At 42.8% G+C, this 16408-nt stretch overlaps 1 pseudogene; it reads right to left on the reverse strand.

Annotated features, from left to right (window-relative positions):
• Positions 1 to 15419, reverse strand: part of LOC128573691 (60S ribosomal protein L7-like) — a 350760-nt pseudogene extending 335341 nt beyond the window's left edge.
• Positions 15420 to 16408: the final 989 nt, after the last annotated feature.

The raw sequence follows: 16408 nt of genomic DNA on the forward strand, positions 1-16408 counted from the left end.
AGGCCTGATAGGAGGTGTATAAAGTTCTTTGACCTCATTGTAAAAGTGGTTGAATCAGTAGTTCACTTCAACCCAATATGCTAAAATATAAGCTTAATTTAAATTACTTGTCAAAGGTACAACATCCTAGGCTAAGACTGCATATTTTGTTTTCCTTACTACTTTTATGAAAGTTCATTAGAAATTCAGTAATACATTACCTTTATAGAATATCTATGTCAGTGCCAGCCACATACACAGAGCTGGTGGGTTCAAACCCAGCCCAGGCCTGCCAAACAACAATGACAATTACAACAAAAAAAATAGCCGGACGTTATGGCAGGCGCCTATAGTTTCAGCTACTGAAAAAAAAAAAGAATATCTACCGGGTGGTGTCTGTGGCTCAGTCAGTAAGGCACCTGCCCCACATACTGAGGGTGGTAGATTCAAACCCGGCACCAACCGAACTGCAACAACACAAAAATAGCCGGGCGTTGTGGCGGGCGCCTGTAATTCCAGCTACTCGGGAGGCTGAGACAGGAGAATTTCTTAAGCCCAGGAGTTGGAGGTTGCTGTGAGCTGTGTGATGCCCCGGCACTCTACTGAGGCCATAAAGTGAGACTCTGTCTCTACAAAAAAAAAAAATAATAATAATAATAATATCTACCATAGATATGAGAATTGTATCTTAATCCATGCTTCATAGTTTTCTTATGTCCTTCTATGTATTTCAGTTTAAATGTATGTAATATTAAAATCTTTTTCACATAGACTTTTTTTTTTGAGACAGGGTTTTATTATGTCCCCCTCAGTAGAGTGCTGTGGTGTCACAGCTCACAGCAACCTCAAACTCTTGGGCTTAAGCAATTCTCCTGTCTCAGCCTCCCGAGTAGCTGGAATTACAGATGCCCGCCACAATGCCCGGCTATTTTTTTGTTGTTGCAGTTCAGTTGGTGCCGGGTTTGAACCTGTCACCCTCAGTATATGGGGCCGATGCCTTATTGACTGAGCCACAGACACCACCCGGTAGATATTCTTTTTTTTTTTTGGAAATAAGAGTCTCAAGCTGTCACCTGGGTAGAGTGCTGTAGCATCATAGCTCACAGCAACCCAAACTCTTAGGCCTAAGCAATTCTCTTGCCTCTGCCACCCAAGTAGCTGGGACTACAGGCACCCACCACAACGCCTGGCTATTTTTTGGTTGTAGTTGTCATTATTGTTTGGCAGGCCCAGGCTGGATTTGAACCCGCCAGCTCTGGTGTTTGTGGCTGGTGCCCTTGCCGCTGAGCTATAGGCACTGAGCCTATGATAGATATTCTTACTTGGTTTTGCAAATAAGATATGAATCCCACGCAGTATAGCAGTATATTCTTACTTGACAGTTTTATATATATATATATATATATATATATTTTTTTTTTTTTTTTTTTTTTTTTTGTGAGGCAGAGTCACAGCAACCTCCAACTCTTGGACTCAAGCAATCTTCTGGCCTCAGTTTTTCTATTTTTTTTTTTTTGGTTTTTCTATTTTTAGTAGAGCTGAGGTCTCACTTTTGCTTAGGCTGGTCTTGAACTCGTGAGCTCAAGCAATCCACCAGCCTCAGCCTCCCAGAGTGCTCGGATTACAGGTGTGAGCCCCTGCATCCAGCCAGCAATATATTTTTTTAAATGTTTATGCTGTATGATAAAAATGCTTGCCATAGAATGTCCCCCAAATCACCATATGTAGGGGAAAATACAAAATATTTACAAAAATTACTATGTGTTGGCTACCTCTTTGTAAAATTTCATAAAGAATATTTTGTAAATTGAGTTACATTTAGCTACAATTACCCATTTTTCCCTATATATGGCAACTTTGGGGGACACTCTATATTTGAATCTTTTGGTATAAATTTCTATTAAGTTTTATGACATTCTGTTATACAAAGGTCAGAGCGAATGTAAATAGAAACCAGCAGAATATTGTTTTCACCATGACTCGTTGGTATACAGCTATGACCTTGTCCTTACCATTAACAAAAACTTATTACACCAGCAGGACAGTGTCAGCCCTTTCGAGCTTTGTCAACTTGCATTATTTTCCTTCTTTAGTGCAGTCATAGGCCAAATTCCTATCTTCCCATCATCTTTGCTCACACTAATGTTAAAGAAAATAATATTGCATTCAGACAAAATACACCAATGTTAATAGAGTCATGATTTAGTTTTGGACTATAAAGATGCAAAGTAGATCACTTTCTACTTTATTTTATGTACTTTTCTTTCTCTCTTCCATCTTTGAACTAAATAGTCCCCAGAATGAAAATTTCTTGGATGAATCTGAATAATCCCTCCCCCTTTTCTGGTAGAGACAATGTCTTCCTGTATTTCCTGGTTTGGTTTCCTATTCTGGGCTCAAGAGATCCTCCTACTTTGGCCTCCTAAAGAGCTAGGATTGCAGGTGGGAGCCACTGTGCCTTGCCAGAATGCAAGAATACTTCTTTGAGTATACTCGCACCTTTTCTCATGTTTTTGTCTCCCTCATTAGATTGTTAGTGCCTCAGTATAAGACATACAACGTGTTCCAGTCAGGGATGGATGGCTTACTATTTGCCTGCAGACCTATGAATCCAAATGAAAACACTTTATTTTCCTAATTCCAAAATTTCATTCAAATCTATCTCCTTCCTTCCAACTCCCAGAACCTGGTTCTAGTTCAAGCCTTCATTCTCTCTCACCTGATTACTGCAATCATTTTCTAATTATTTACCTAGCCTTTGGTCTCTGACCTCTGGCAACTCATCTTTGATTTCCTTCCCTATTATCTTTCAAAAAACACAGTTCTGATGTTATCGCTCCCTAGTGTATGTATGAAAGATTTCCATGGCTCCCATTGAGTATAAAATAAAATCCCTAGCTTGGCATTCAAGGCTGTACAACCTCCTCCTACCCTCCCTTTTCCAATTGCTGTTCCTAGGTTCTCAACCTGTGGGTCGTGAACTGTATTAAAGGGCCCATGACATTAGGAAGGTTGAGAACCACTGTTCTAGGAGCTATTGTTTGCCAAAAATATCTTTGCATGTTCTTATCCCCTGTCCTCTATCTTTCCCTTATGAGGACTTCTTCAGCTATTCGTAACTTGTTCTTTAATTAAAATCCAGCTAGGGCGGTGCCTGTGGCTCAAGGAGTAGGGCGCCGGTCCCATATGCCAGAGGTGGCAGGTTCAAACCCATCCCCGGCCAAAAAAAAATCCAGCTAAACAGGATCTTTTAACACCTTTCTTGCTGTTCCCAAACTTGTTCCTTCTCCTTTCCAGGGCATGTTGTTTATTTATTGATTTTACACTTGCCATCTGCTTTATACTCTAGAGATGGTCCTCTGTCTCTTCTTTATACTGTGAGGGTGTGGATGATTTATTCCCCTCTCTATGGCCACAGTTTAGCAAGTGGAGAGGGAGGAGGACAATAACCCTGCCTGGGAAATAAAAATGTTTCTAATGACTTAAGTGCATGGGAACTTTCCAGCCTGTTTCTTGTAAGTAATTCAAATTCTTTAATTATGGGCATCCTCCTTACCTGAAACAACTTCCTGGAATTAGGGTTCAGAGATCTTTTATAAACTGTTTCCTCAAGAAAGAGTTTGTAAGTTGTGAGTCAAGGACATTTTAAGTCACTCTATATATACATACAACTCAAAAATTTACACAAGGCATTCAGCCACGAACCACATTTCCTCTGTGCAAACTCTCTAGCGACAGACTTCCCTACAAGGAATTTTTACACGTAAGGCAAGAACACCTGTGCTCTCTTAACCTTTGTCAAAATATCTGACCAATGACAATATTTTGAAGCTGTAGGTGATTGGATTTTCTTTTGTAGACCACAGTTGTTAATTTTACTGATTATAGTTCCTGGTCCTGTCTTGGGGTCTACATCTAGTCTTTACACATAGCTTTCGAGACATCAGTCGTCCGCTACAGCTCTGTAATTAGCTGTTAATTACTTGTGTCAAGCGATTCCTGCGCGTGGTGGTTACTTCGCCTGCATTCATCATTAGCCATTTGATTCTGTGCCAGCAGGAAGTCCGGCTGCTGGGTCACTGGCCTCTCCAAAGCATGCACCAAGATCGCAGCCTCTCCAAGTCTATGTTTCATAGCGGGAATCCGGCAACACTAGTCTGCGGAGACCCATGCCGAAGATGGAGGAGGAGGAACACATTACGGCCTGCCAGCCGAGCACAGCCAGGTGGCGGGTATTCCGGAGAACCTTGTACGACAGCCCGCTGGCCTTACCGAGAAGCAGCGGGATGCGCCAGGGGTAGCAAAGCACTGCGCGGCCCTTATAAGAGCTGCGGGGGGCGGGACACGGCCCGCGCGGGCGCGTGGAGGCCGTGGGAGGAGGCGGAGCGCGCGCGGCAAGGGAGGGGCGCGCAGGGCGGGGGCGCAGCGGTCTCTGCGGCCTGTGGCGCCACAGGCCTTCACCCGTCAGAGTCCCGCGGTTAGAAGGAAGCGCAGCTGCCGCTGCTGCTGACCGGGCGCGCGGGGACGGTTCGGGGCTTCGCGGGGGGCCAGCCTGCCTTCCCGGCGGGTCCGTTATCATGTCGCTGAGGCAGCGCCTGGCCCGACTGGCCGGCTGGCTGCAGGAGCCGCAGAAAGTGGCCCGTTTCCAGCGGCTGTGCGGGATGGAAGCGCTGCCAAGCGCTCCGCCGACCTGAGGGAGGATGAGGAGGCGGAGGCGCCCCTAGCCGGAGACCCCTGGCGGCGAGAGCGGCAGGCGAGGGCCCCCGGGGACGCGCGGCCGCCCGGGAGGACCGCAATCAGTGTCCCGCCAAGCCGGGCCCCCAACGGCGTGCGGAACGGGCTGGCCGCCCAGCTGGGCCGGGCCTCGCCACGGCCCGCGGGCAACTCGCTGACGGGCGAGGAGGGCGAGCTGGCCTGCGTGAGCAAGGGCCACTCTACTACCTGTTCTGCTTCGGCACAGAGTTGGGCAACGAACTCTTTTACATCATGTTCTTCCCCTTCTGGATCTGGAACCTGGACCCCCTGGTGGGCCAGAGGCTCGTGGTCATCTGGGTGCTGGTCATGTACCTGGGCCAGTGCACCAAGCACGTCATCCGCTGGCCCCGCCGCCTCGCCGCCCGTGGTGAAGTTGGAGGTCTTCTACAACTCCGAGTACAGCATGCCCTCCACGCATGCCATGTCCGGCACCGCCATCCCCATTTCCATGGTCCTCCTCACCTATGGCTGCTGGCAGGTAAGAATCCCTCCCCTTTCCCCGCTCAGCTTGGGGCAATTAAAAGCTTGGAGTTCTCTTTGCTCTGTACAGTTATTTTAAATTTGGCCAGTCCCCTCCAAAATCTGTCTTTCTACCGTCTGTCAGTTTCCTCAAACAGGCCTTTCTGGGTTTAAAAAAATTAAGTAATAAGTGAAGCCTAGAGATTCGAATAATTTCTGTTGTGATACCAGAGCCCTTCTTAGAACCCAAAGGGAACACCTTTAATGGAGTAATACATTATGGTTGGACTTTGAGTTTTTAAACTGCCTTAATTACTGGGCTCAGTGGGTAAGTTCAAACCTGCCCCGGCCAAACTGCAACAAAAAAAATAGCCGGGAGTTGTCGCGGGCCCCTGTAGTCCCAGCTACTGGGCAGGCTGAGGCAAGAGGCTCGCTTGCGCTCAAGAGTTAGAGGTTGCTGTGAGCTGTGACTCCTTGGCACTCTACCGAGGGTGAAATAGTGAGACTCTGTCTCTAAAAAATAAATTAACTGCTTTAATTCTTGTGTTGCGCAGTGGAAGTGTATTTTCCTTGTAACTGATTGTTAGGAAACTATGACCCAGTTTTATAGTTAACATGTTGTTTTCCCTAAAACTTATTCTATTTCAGACATAGGTATTAGATAAAGTCATGAGATTCACTGAGACTGTTTATAAAACCTTAGTATAATTTCAAAACAAACGTGCTAGTTCCAAATAGCGAAGTAAAGAATTTTCAGCTGAAATCTACCCTTAATGGAAGTTAATGGAGCATGGTCTCAAGAGATGTTGTTGCTGTTTTGCTGATAGAAGGTTTAATAATATTCTGGACCATTGATCTGCAAGTATCAATTGTTAGGCTACAACAGTGTTATTGTTGCAATAACTCTAAAAAATGCATGGTTTAAAAGTTTTTCTTAAAGATAGGGTCCTTAATCAGACTGGTGGGTTTATAAAAGTGGCAAATAGGACAGCAGGGTCAGCCTGACCATCAAAAAAGAGTTTTGTTTGTTTGTTTTTTGGATACAGAGCTTCAAGCTGTCACCCTCAGTAGAGTGCTGTGATATCACAGCTCAGAGCAACCTCAAACTCTTGAGCTTAAGCAATTCTCTTGCCTCAGCCTCCCAAGTAGCTGGGACTGCAGACATCCACCACCACAACACCCAGCTATTTTTTTAAGTTGAAATTGTCATTGTTTGGCAGGCCCCGGCTGGATTTGAACCCACAAGCTCCATTGTATGTGGCTGGTGCCCTAGCTGCTTGAGCTACAGGTGCCTAGCCAGGAAAGAGTTTTTAATGGTAGTTATTTTTATTTTGCCTACTTCTTTTGGCCCTCCAATTTTGAGTTCTCCATGGTCCATAAATGTTACTTAGGTTTAAAACTAATTATCTTTCTGCACTGGTCTTGTGTCTATTTGCAAGAAAAGGCAAAAAAAAAAAAAAAAAAACTAAACTAAATGTCTTTTGTATAGAAGAACTGTTTATTCTTAGATTTCTGGGATTGCTTTATTTGTCTTTTACATTGTTAAAAGATTTACTTATGCTGTAAATCAGTCCCTTAATTTAAGAATAAAGTGTGTTCCGTCTTCAGTGACAGTAAGGAAAAAAAAATAAAGTGCATGATTATGGCGATTCTAAGGAAGCAGACATCCTCTATTTTCCCCCTTTACTGAACAAAATCTTCTTAGATCGACAAATACACATTAATGCCAAAACTCCTTTCTGATAACCTTACCTATCCCACTTTTGATTTCAGTGTAGATAAAACTTTATCCCCCTAGATACTCTGTGTAGTGCATCTCTCTTAAAATAACATGGAAAATATGTAATGTGCATAGTGAGGATGACAGGATTAGGAGGGAAGCGTCATCTGGAAGTCTTTTCCTATTTGTGAAGCAATGCTGCCTGTTTGCACAATAAATCAATATCTGAAATTTTTCGTTTAATCTAAATAGTTCATAATCTAAGATTGTCAGTGAACTGTGTTTGGCATGGTATTTGCTCACTAGCTGATGTTTCTCTTATTTTCATGGGACTTTTAGGATTCTATAAAAATAGGGCCTGTTATAACACCTCAGCAAGTAGCTATGTAGCTATGTTGTATGCTTACATTGTAGTTTTTAAATGATCTAGTATTTAATTACCAGTTTAAATGATCTAGTATTCATGGTTATTTGAATTACCAAAATAAGCTTACATTATAGTTTTTTTTTTTTGTAGAGACAGAGTCTCACTGTACCGCCCGCGGTAGAGTGCCGTGGCGTCACACAGCTTGCAGCAACCTCCAACTCCTGGGCTTAAGCGATTCTCTTGCCTCAGCCTCCCGAGTAGCTGGGACTACAGGCGCCCGCCACAACGCCCGGCTATTTTTTTGTTGTTGCAGTTTGGCCGGGGCTGGGTTTGAACTCGCCACCCTCGGTATATGGGGCCGGCGCCCTACCCCTTTGAGCCACAGGTGCCACCCATTTTGTTTGTCTTTTGAGTCTTTGCATGTCCGAAGTCTTCCTATTCCCCATCTTGTACTTGAGTTGTGAGAAATAGGACCTAGAATAAGGAACCCTCCCAAGGACAGTAAGATTGGGAATAGAAGAAATGAGTGCAGATATGTTGTTACTTATAATTGGGAGCTAACAGATGGGCACACACAAGCACAAAGAGCTGTAAAGGACCCTGGAAACCGAGAGTGGGGTGGGGATGAGGAATAAAATCTTACCTATCAGTACAATGAACATCGTTCTGGTGATGGGCACACTAAAAGCTCTGACTTAAGCATTATACAAGGTATCCATGAAAAAAAATTTGCATCCCCTTAAAATTTTAAAATAAAGGAAAAAAAGAAATGAATGTGGAGATAAAAAATGTGTGGTAAAGCTAATGACTGAAAATTCAGGAGTGGATTCTGGTTTGGGTTTTTTTTTTTTTTTTTTTTTTGAGACAGAGTCTTATTGTGCCATCCTCGGTAGAGTGCTGTGGAGTCACAGCTCACAGCAACCTCTAATTCTTGGGCTTAAGCAATTCTCTGGCCTCAGCCTCCCAAGTAGTTGGGACTACAGGCGCCTGTCACAACGCCCGGCTATTTTTTTTTTTTTTTTGGTACTTGTCATTGTTGTTTACCACGCCTGGGCCGGGTTTGAACCCACCAGCCCAGGTGTATGTGGCTGGCGCCCTAACCACTGAACTACAGGCACCGAGCTAGGAGTGGATTCTGGAAGACTTCCCAAATACACTTACCTGGAATGCAGTGTTGAAACATGCAGAAAGTAGTGTCTTTTGTCTGTAATCCTAGCATTTTGGGGGGCAGAGGCCAGAAGTCTGAGACGACCCTGAGGAAGACAGAGAAGTTTTGTCTCTACAAAAAACAAGAAAATTAGTCAGGCACAGTGGAGAACGCCTGTAGTCCTAGCTACTTGGGAGACTGAGGCAGGAGGCTGCCTTGAGCCCAGGAGGTCAAGGTCGCAGTGAGCTATGATAACACCATGTCACTACAGCAGGAGCAACAGAGTGAGAGACCCTATCTCAATTTCAGAAAGCGAAGAAAAGAAAGAAAGAAACAGGAGAAATGGAGATACCTTAAAATGGCAGGCTTATGTTCCCACCTTCCATCTGTAGATCCAGTGCTCAAGAGAGGTTTCAGTCAGTTGTGGAAAATAAGGGATACTCTATTTTTGTATATCTGCGTTTGTAGCATTGTTCAAACTTAACCTCTCCAGGTACATTTCTGGCTGCTGTTAACTCTCCTCCTTCAGTAGCTGTTTCCATCTTGTGGCAAAATCTGAAGGAAACTAAAAAAAAAAAAAAATGTAAAGCAATGTTTTTCAACCTTTTTTTTTTTTAAATCTCACAGCACACTCAAACCTGTAGTTAAACTTCCATAGCACACTTAAATTATGTTGATCAAAAAAAAAGAAAAAGGAATATACTTACTGTGCCTTGAACTTCTTTTGGTAATAACTTAACCATCAGGTGTATCCAGATTAAGTAGAATTATTTTGAAGTATTTCTCTTTTTCTATTGTCTATAAGATTTGGCATGATCTGTTTTCAAAAATTATCTTTTATTTTTGTTTATAAATATTAGTTTTCTCTTCTTTGATACTTTGGGGAAAAAAATAATAAGAAGAGGTTAATCTGACTCCATACTGAACCTCAGAGTCAAAGCAGTCTATAATAGACATACTCTTATTTGACAATGTGAATGTTACTTTCTTTGCATTACTATTATTATTATTGCTTAATACTTTGTTGCAGCAATTGTCTGATTTCTTTTCTGAATGTGTTTGATTTCGTTCGTTCTTTGCAAGGTTTTTGTTTCTGTTCCCTACCTTAAACATTGTTATTGTTGTTACATTTTAAGCCTTTGTAATTTTGTGAAGGCAAAAAGTGGGAGCCTAGTGAACACATGTATATGTGAAAATAAAAAAAGTAAAAAGTAAAACAACTTAATCAATGATTTTTAAAAATTTCACAGCAGATCTAAGATCCTCTCATAGCACACGAGTGTTCTAAGGTATAGAATAAATAGTTTCTAAGCTGGCAGGAGGTGATGGCTGCACCTGTAGTCCCAGCACGTTGGGAGGCCAACACAGGTGGATTGTTCGCTCTCAGGAGTTCCAGACCAGTCTGAGCAAGAGCAAGACCCCGTCGCTACTAAAAATCAAAAAACTAGAAGGGCATTGTGGCAGTTGCTTGAACTCTTAGCTATTTGGGAGACTGAGACAGGAGGATTGCTTGGGCCTAGGAGTTTGAGGTTGCTGTGAGCTAGGATGCCTCGACACTCTATCCAGTGCACAGAGTGAGACTCTGTCTCAAAAAAAGAAAAAATAGTTTCTAAGCAATGGGTGATGAGGGAGAATAGAAGTAAGAGACAGGCTGACAAACGGAAGGTCAGTAAAGGGATCACGTAGTTCTACTGAACAGAGTTTGTCACGAGAGGCTGGCTCTGGCTCTGTGCAGAAAGAATGTCCACAATTTTTCAAAGAGCAACATGAGGATATAATAACTTTTATGCTACTTGTTTTCTCCCTAATGGAAGCTTCATTTTCACTGGGTCTTCTTCAAACTCTCCTCCTGTCTGGAAACCTGGTAGCAGAAATAATGGAAGAGCTATCCCTGCTGCCTGTGTCTGAGCACTGTAGCTATTGAGAAGAAATACCCCTAACTTCACTGAGCTTCGATGTCCAGATTTCAGATCTGGTAAAGTGCTAATGACAAGCCTACTGAAGAGAAATCCGGGACAGTCCGAACCTGACCCTAATCTGTTCCCCAGTTCCTACCCTTCCATCTCTTCAGTACTTTTGGATATTTGCTAGTTGTCTTTGATTTCTACTGTTTAACTTCAGTGCGTGTAAGTGTTATTTTGCTTGTATGTATCCTAATTAAGAGTAACTAGAATTTTTAATCATAGGATTCATGTCTGGGAAAATTCTCCATTATTATTTGTCTCTGAATATTTATCTTCCATTCTCTCTTCATCTCCTCTAGAAGTTTTTACTAGAGGCATTCTGGTTTTTATATTCCTTAAATTTTCTTTCACATAGTATTCTTTTTCCTTTTTGCACTACCTTCTGGTTTTTTTTTTAAATCACATCTCTCATTCTCTCTCTGTTCTTTTCTATAATGTTCTTTCCAGCCCCCTCCTCAGAGTCCCTACTGTTTCCTAAATACACTTTCATATTATTGGTCTCCTTCAGTGTCTGGTCTTTTGTTACATTTATGGTTGGCTCTTTTGACTTTTGTTGACTTTTGACTTTTCTGCTTCCTTTCCTGTTTTTGACGGAGTTCATCCTCCGAGTTATTTGTTGTGGGAATTCTATGTGTTCTATTTATGAAAGGTCCTTATGGAATCATTTCTAAAGGCTCTGCTAAGGCCCCATGGGTTTGTTTCTCTGGTTCTATCTGAATTTTTGTTTTATTTATTTATTTTTGAGATAGTCTGACTCTGTTGCCCAAGCTAGAGTGCCATGGCATCAGACTAGCTCACAGCAACCTCAAACTCCTGGGCTGAAGTGATCCTCCTGCCTCAGTCTCCTGAGTAGCTGGGACGCCAAGCGCCTGCCATAACACCCGGCTAGCCCATTGCTCAGTCTGGTCTTGAACTCCTGAGCTCAAGGCATCCTATGCTTCCCAGAGTGTTAGGATTATAGGCATGAGCCACAGCCTAAAGGAGCTTTGTATATAGGAAGAACATGCTATAAATGGGGACTTCTGACAAGCCTGAAAATATGCATAATATGAAGATATTGGGACAATATGGGCCAGATTTTTGACTTGGGGTTTCTTCACCTTGAAGGCCACAATTGTACTCATGCACTTGTAGCAGAGGCTTTGGGTTTTGATTTGTCTTGGTGACTTCTTCACCATTTGTGCCCAGCCTGTTGGCCGGTTTCCATGTATATCTACGTAGACCAGTGCTGGACTTTTCTCTGTACATCTAACAGGCCAAGCAGCCTTTTCCAGCTGCTCACTTAAGGCAGAGAACACAATTACAGTTCAACCCTCTGCAGGAGACTGCAATTATGGTGTCAAGTCCTTTTTTCTTCAAAGGCTTTTAAGTCGTAGCCCCTAAGCCTTTTTTATTCACTTCTGATCCTTCGGGGCTATTTAACTTTCATAATCACTGTTCTGACACTGAGTTTCTCTTCATTTATTGGCACCTGGAAAGAGAAGAACCAGGAAGACTATTTGTAGCTGATAAATAAGAGGGTTTGAAAATTAAAAGACAAAACCGATGCAATTTCCTTGTACTTGTGATATACATTTGTCCTACTATTTATGATTTAACTTCAAATAGCTAAATGTTGTACTAATTTGTAATATTTATCTAAGTTTGTGTAGACTTCTTTTTTCAAGTTAAAGTTATCATTTTCTGTCTGGTTTCAGAGAACCACAAAACTTCCACGTTGGAACAGTGGGTGCTCGAGGGGAAGCAGGGTAAAGTGCATAGGATAGGGTTATAGGTTCAGGCAGATGGATTTGAGTTCATTTGCTGGCTGCAGGAATAACTGGCTGTTTCACCTTGGGTGATTTACTTAATCTCTCAAGACTTCACTTCTCCATTAACAAAGTGGATACACTAAAACCCATCTAATATAGTTGTAGAGAGGATTAGAAGTGATCACAGTAGTAACTTACCAGTGAGTAGTAAATTGAGTATTATAATGTACTCAACCCTCAGACAGGTGCTTTACTGTATTATCTCTTAATGTATGTGAGATCCTTAGTCCAATGCCTGACACACAATAAATGTCCAACAAATGTAGCTATTAGTCTCATGTAAATTTCATCCTAGCCAGAACTGATCTCCCAGCACACCTTTCACCCCACCCCACCCCTATCATTAGTCTACAAGCCTTTACTTGAATAGGATTTGGACTAGGAATGGTGGCCCAAGCACCTGTAATTCCAGCTACCTGGGAGGCTGATGCAGGAGGATAACTTGAGGCTGGGAGTTTAAGACCAGCCTAAGCAACACAAGGAGGACCGCATACCTACAAAAAGTAGAACTACTTAGCAGATGTGGTAAGGTGTACCTGTAGTTCCAGCTACTCAGGAGGCTGAGATAGGGGGATCGCTTGAGCCCAGGAGTTTGAGGTTGCTGTGAGCTATGATGATGCCACTGTACTTTAGCTTAGACAACAGATGGAGATCCCATCTCCACAAACAAACAAATAGAAACAAAAATAAAAATTAAAAATACACTGAGCATGGCAGCTGATATCTGTAAACCTAGCACTTTGGGAGGCCAGGGCAGGAAGATCATTTGAAGCCAGGAGCTCAACATCAGCCTAAGACAAAAAAAGAAGACACCGGTCTCTAAAAAATAAAAATAAAAAATTACCTGGGAGTGGTGTCTTGTACCTCCCAGCTACTTGGGAAGGTGAGGCAGGAAGATTGCTTGAGTGTGGAAGTTGGAGGTTACAGTGAGCTGTGGTCTGGCATGAGACCTATCTGTCAAGCCAGACCACAGCTCACTGCAAGCTGGGCAATAAAGCTAGACCTTGTGTCACAGAAATAAATAAATGATAGATAGAACTCAAGCTTTGGAGTCAGACTCTGTGGATTCAAATTTGCCATTTTCTAGCTGCCTGGCCTTGGGCAAATAAATTCAGTTTCCCCTTTTTTCTCTTTTTTCTTTTTGTATAGAGCTGGAGTCTTGCTTTGTTGCTCAGGCTGGTCTAGAACTCCTGGCCTCAAGTGGTCTTCCTGCCTTGACCTCCCAAAGTACTGGGATTACAGGCCTGAGCCACTGCACCCAGACCCAGTTTCCTTATCTTCACTTGATCGTAGCCAAAAGGTGAGAAACATGCCCAGTTTCCTTATAGTTAAACTGAGGATAATAATACTTCCTTCTAGGATTTTCTTTTTTTTTTTCTTTTTTTGAGACAGAGTCTCAAGCTGTTGCCCTGAGTAGAGTACTATGGTGTCACAACTCACAATCACATCAAACTCTTGGGCATAAGTGATTCTCTTGCCTCAGCCTCCCAAGTAGCTGGGACTACAAGTATCTGCCGCAATGCTTGGCTATTTTTTTTTGTTGTTGTTGTAGCAATTTTCACTGTTGGTTTTTTAGCTGGCCCAGGCTGGGTTTGAACCCACCAGCCTCGGTGTATGTGGCCAGTGCCCTAGCCACTGAGCTATTGGCACCCCCCTTCTTTTCTAGGATGATTTTGGAGGATACAATCTGTTAATTCATGTAAACTATTTAGAATAGTAATTGGTACATTGTAAATCTTCAATAAATTATGGCCTTTCTTTTTTTTTCTTTTAACTCTTCTAACACTTTAATTTTTTTTTTTTTTTTTTTTTTTTTTTTTTGTAGAGACAGAGTCTCACTGTACCACCCTCGGGTAGAGTGCCGTGGCGTCACACGGCTCACAGCAACCTCTAACTCCTGGGCTTCCGCGATTCTCTTGCCTCAGCCTCCCTAGTAGCTGGGACTATAGGCGCCCGCCACAACGCCCGGCTATTTTTTTTTGTTGTTGCAGTTTGACCGGGGCTGGGTTTGAACCCGCCACCCTCGGCATGTGGGGCCAGCGCCCTACTCGCTGAGCCACAGGCGCCGCCCAACACTTTAATTTTTTAAGAAAAAGTGGGAACCAAATTTTACAGTGAACAAGCATTCCAGGATGGAGGCTACTGCAAATTGAGTCAGAACAGGACAAGCCTAAGTGAATAGGGCTGCCTGAAACATTTCACATCTGGCTATGTCCTATTTCCATGGGCTATGCTTTTCTTGAGCTGTTGGAAGGCTATTACTTTAACTACTACTAGAAATTTAACTACTTCCTCCAACAACTCATTTTATTTTGGGAGTGTTCTAGCATGAATAACTCCTCAATTCGAGCTAAAATCTGCCTTTCTGTGGTATCTATCAGTTGGCTCTATTTTTTTTTTTTTTCAATTTGAAAGCAGTTAACTGTTTATTAACTGACCAGATTACAAAAACAATCAGGGCAGATACCTTAGTTCATTCTTCTAATAAGCCTATTGATTTTATCTTCCCTGTTACCAGCATCTCCACCTTGTACAAAGTGGGTTGTTTTTTTCTTCATCCCTCCCCGTGGAGATGATAACTTAAAGGGCCACAAGAAGTTATTTGCTTCTTTGAAGCGTTTTCCAACAGTATAGATCTCATGAATCAGATCCTGCATGCAGATGATGCCATATTTACCAAGAGACTGCGCAATCAAACTGTTATCAGTCAACGCAATTCGTTTCTTATTGATTTTGCCATAACCACACTTGTAGATTAGCTCATTTACTGACTTCAGATTTGGGTACCCCCAAGCAATATATGGTTCTACAGTCCTCAGCATGTTAATGGAAGCCTTGTCGAGCTTAACAAAAGTTCCATTGAAGATCTGGCGAAGGCGAAGAAGCTGCAACACTTTTCGGACCTTTGGACTCACACCATCGATACCTCTGATCCTGATGACAAATGCCAATTTTGGTTCTGCAGGTACATAGAAGTTGCCAGCTTTTCTTGCCATCCTAGCCATCCGAATCTCAGTTCTGTACATCTGCCTATATTCTTTATGATAATGCTTAGCTTTTTCATAGATAAGCTTCCTCCTTGCCTTTCGAAGCATCTTTTGGGCACACTTCTTTCTCAGACGCTTGATTTTCAGCTCTGCGAAATTCTTTCGCTTTTTTTTTTAAGGGTTTCTGGCACAGCAGGAACCTTCTTTTTCTTCTCTTCAACAGCCGCCATGGTTCCAGCCAGAAAAAGAGGCAGTTGGCTCTATTTTTGCCTTCTGTAGTGCCATGGGGAGAAATCTGTTTCTTCAAGTATTTTTCATAGGCATGATTTTGAGTCCTCTCACCATCCTAACAACCTCCTAAGAGCAGGTCTTAGATGCCCACCCTCCTACAGTGGGAACACTACCCCCCAAGTAGTGTCTGATCAGTTGGAGGACTGTCACACTCTAAATATCACGTATCTGGTCAACCTTTCATACACTTAGCTTTCACCATGGACAACCAAACTCATTCCTAACTGGCACAATATTTACATCTGTTACATCTCAATTCTCTTGGCCAGGCTGAGGCCTGGGGAGTTTACAATTAATTGATCACAACAAGTTACAGATCATTCCTCAAAAAAGAGGATATATTGGCTGGACTCCTGTAGCACAGTGGTTACGGCACCAGCCATGTACACTGAGGCTGGTAGGTTTGAGCCCAGCCGGGGCCTGCTATACAACAATGACAACTGCAACAAAAAATAGCTAGGCATTGTGGTGGGCGCCCGTAGTCCCAGCTACTTGGGAGGCTGAGGCAAGAGAATCACTTAAGCCCAAGAGTTTGAGGTTGCTGTGAGCTGTGATGCCATATCCCTCTACTGAGGGTGACATAGTGAGACTCTGTCTCCAAAAAAAATAAAATAAAATAATTACGGAAACAGTTGTTAGTAATGTTATCCAAAAGTGCCAATTAAACTGATGTATCTTGGAGGTAGAGGTAAATATCCAATATATCCTTTTTTTTGAGACAGAGTCTTACTACATCACCCTAGTAGAGTGCTGTGGCATCACAGTTCACAGCAACCTCAAACTCTTGGGCTTAAGTGATTCTCTTGCCTCAGCCTCCCAAGTAGCTGGGACCACAGGTGCCTGCCACAATGCCCAGCTATATTTTGGTTGCAGTTGTCATTGTTGTTTAGCAGGCCCTGGCTGGGCTCAAACCCACCAGCCTTGGGGT

The sequence above is a fragment of the Nycticebus coucang genome, chromosome 21, assembly GCF_027406575.1.
Source record: "Nycticebus coucang isolate mNycCou1 chromosome 21, mNycCou1.pri, whole genome shotgun sequence".
Classification (NCBI taxonomy): domain Eukaryota; kingdom Metazoa; phylum Chordata; class Mammalia; order Primates; family Lorisidae; genus Nycticebus; species Nycticebus coucang.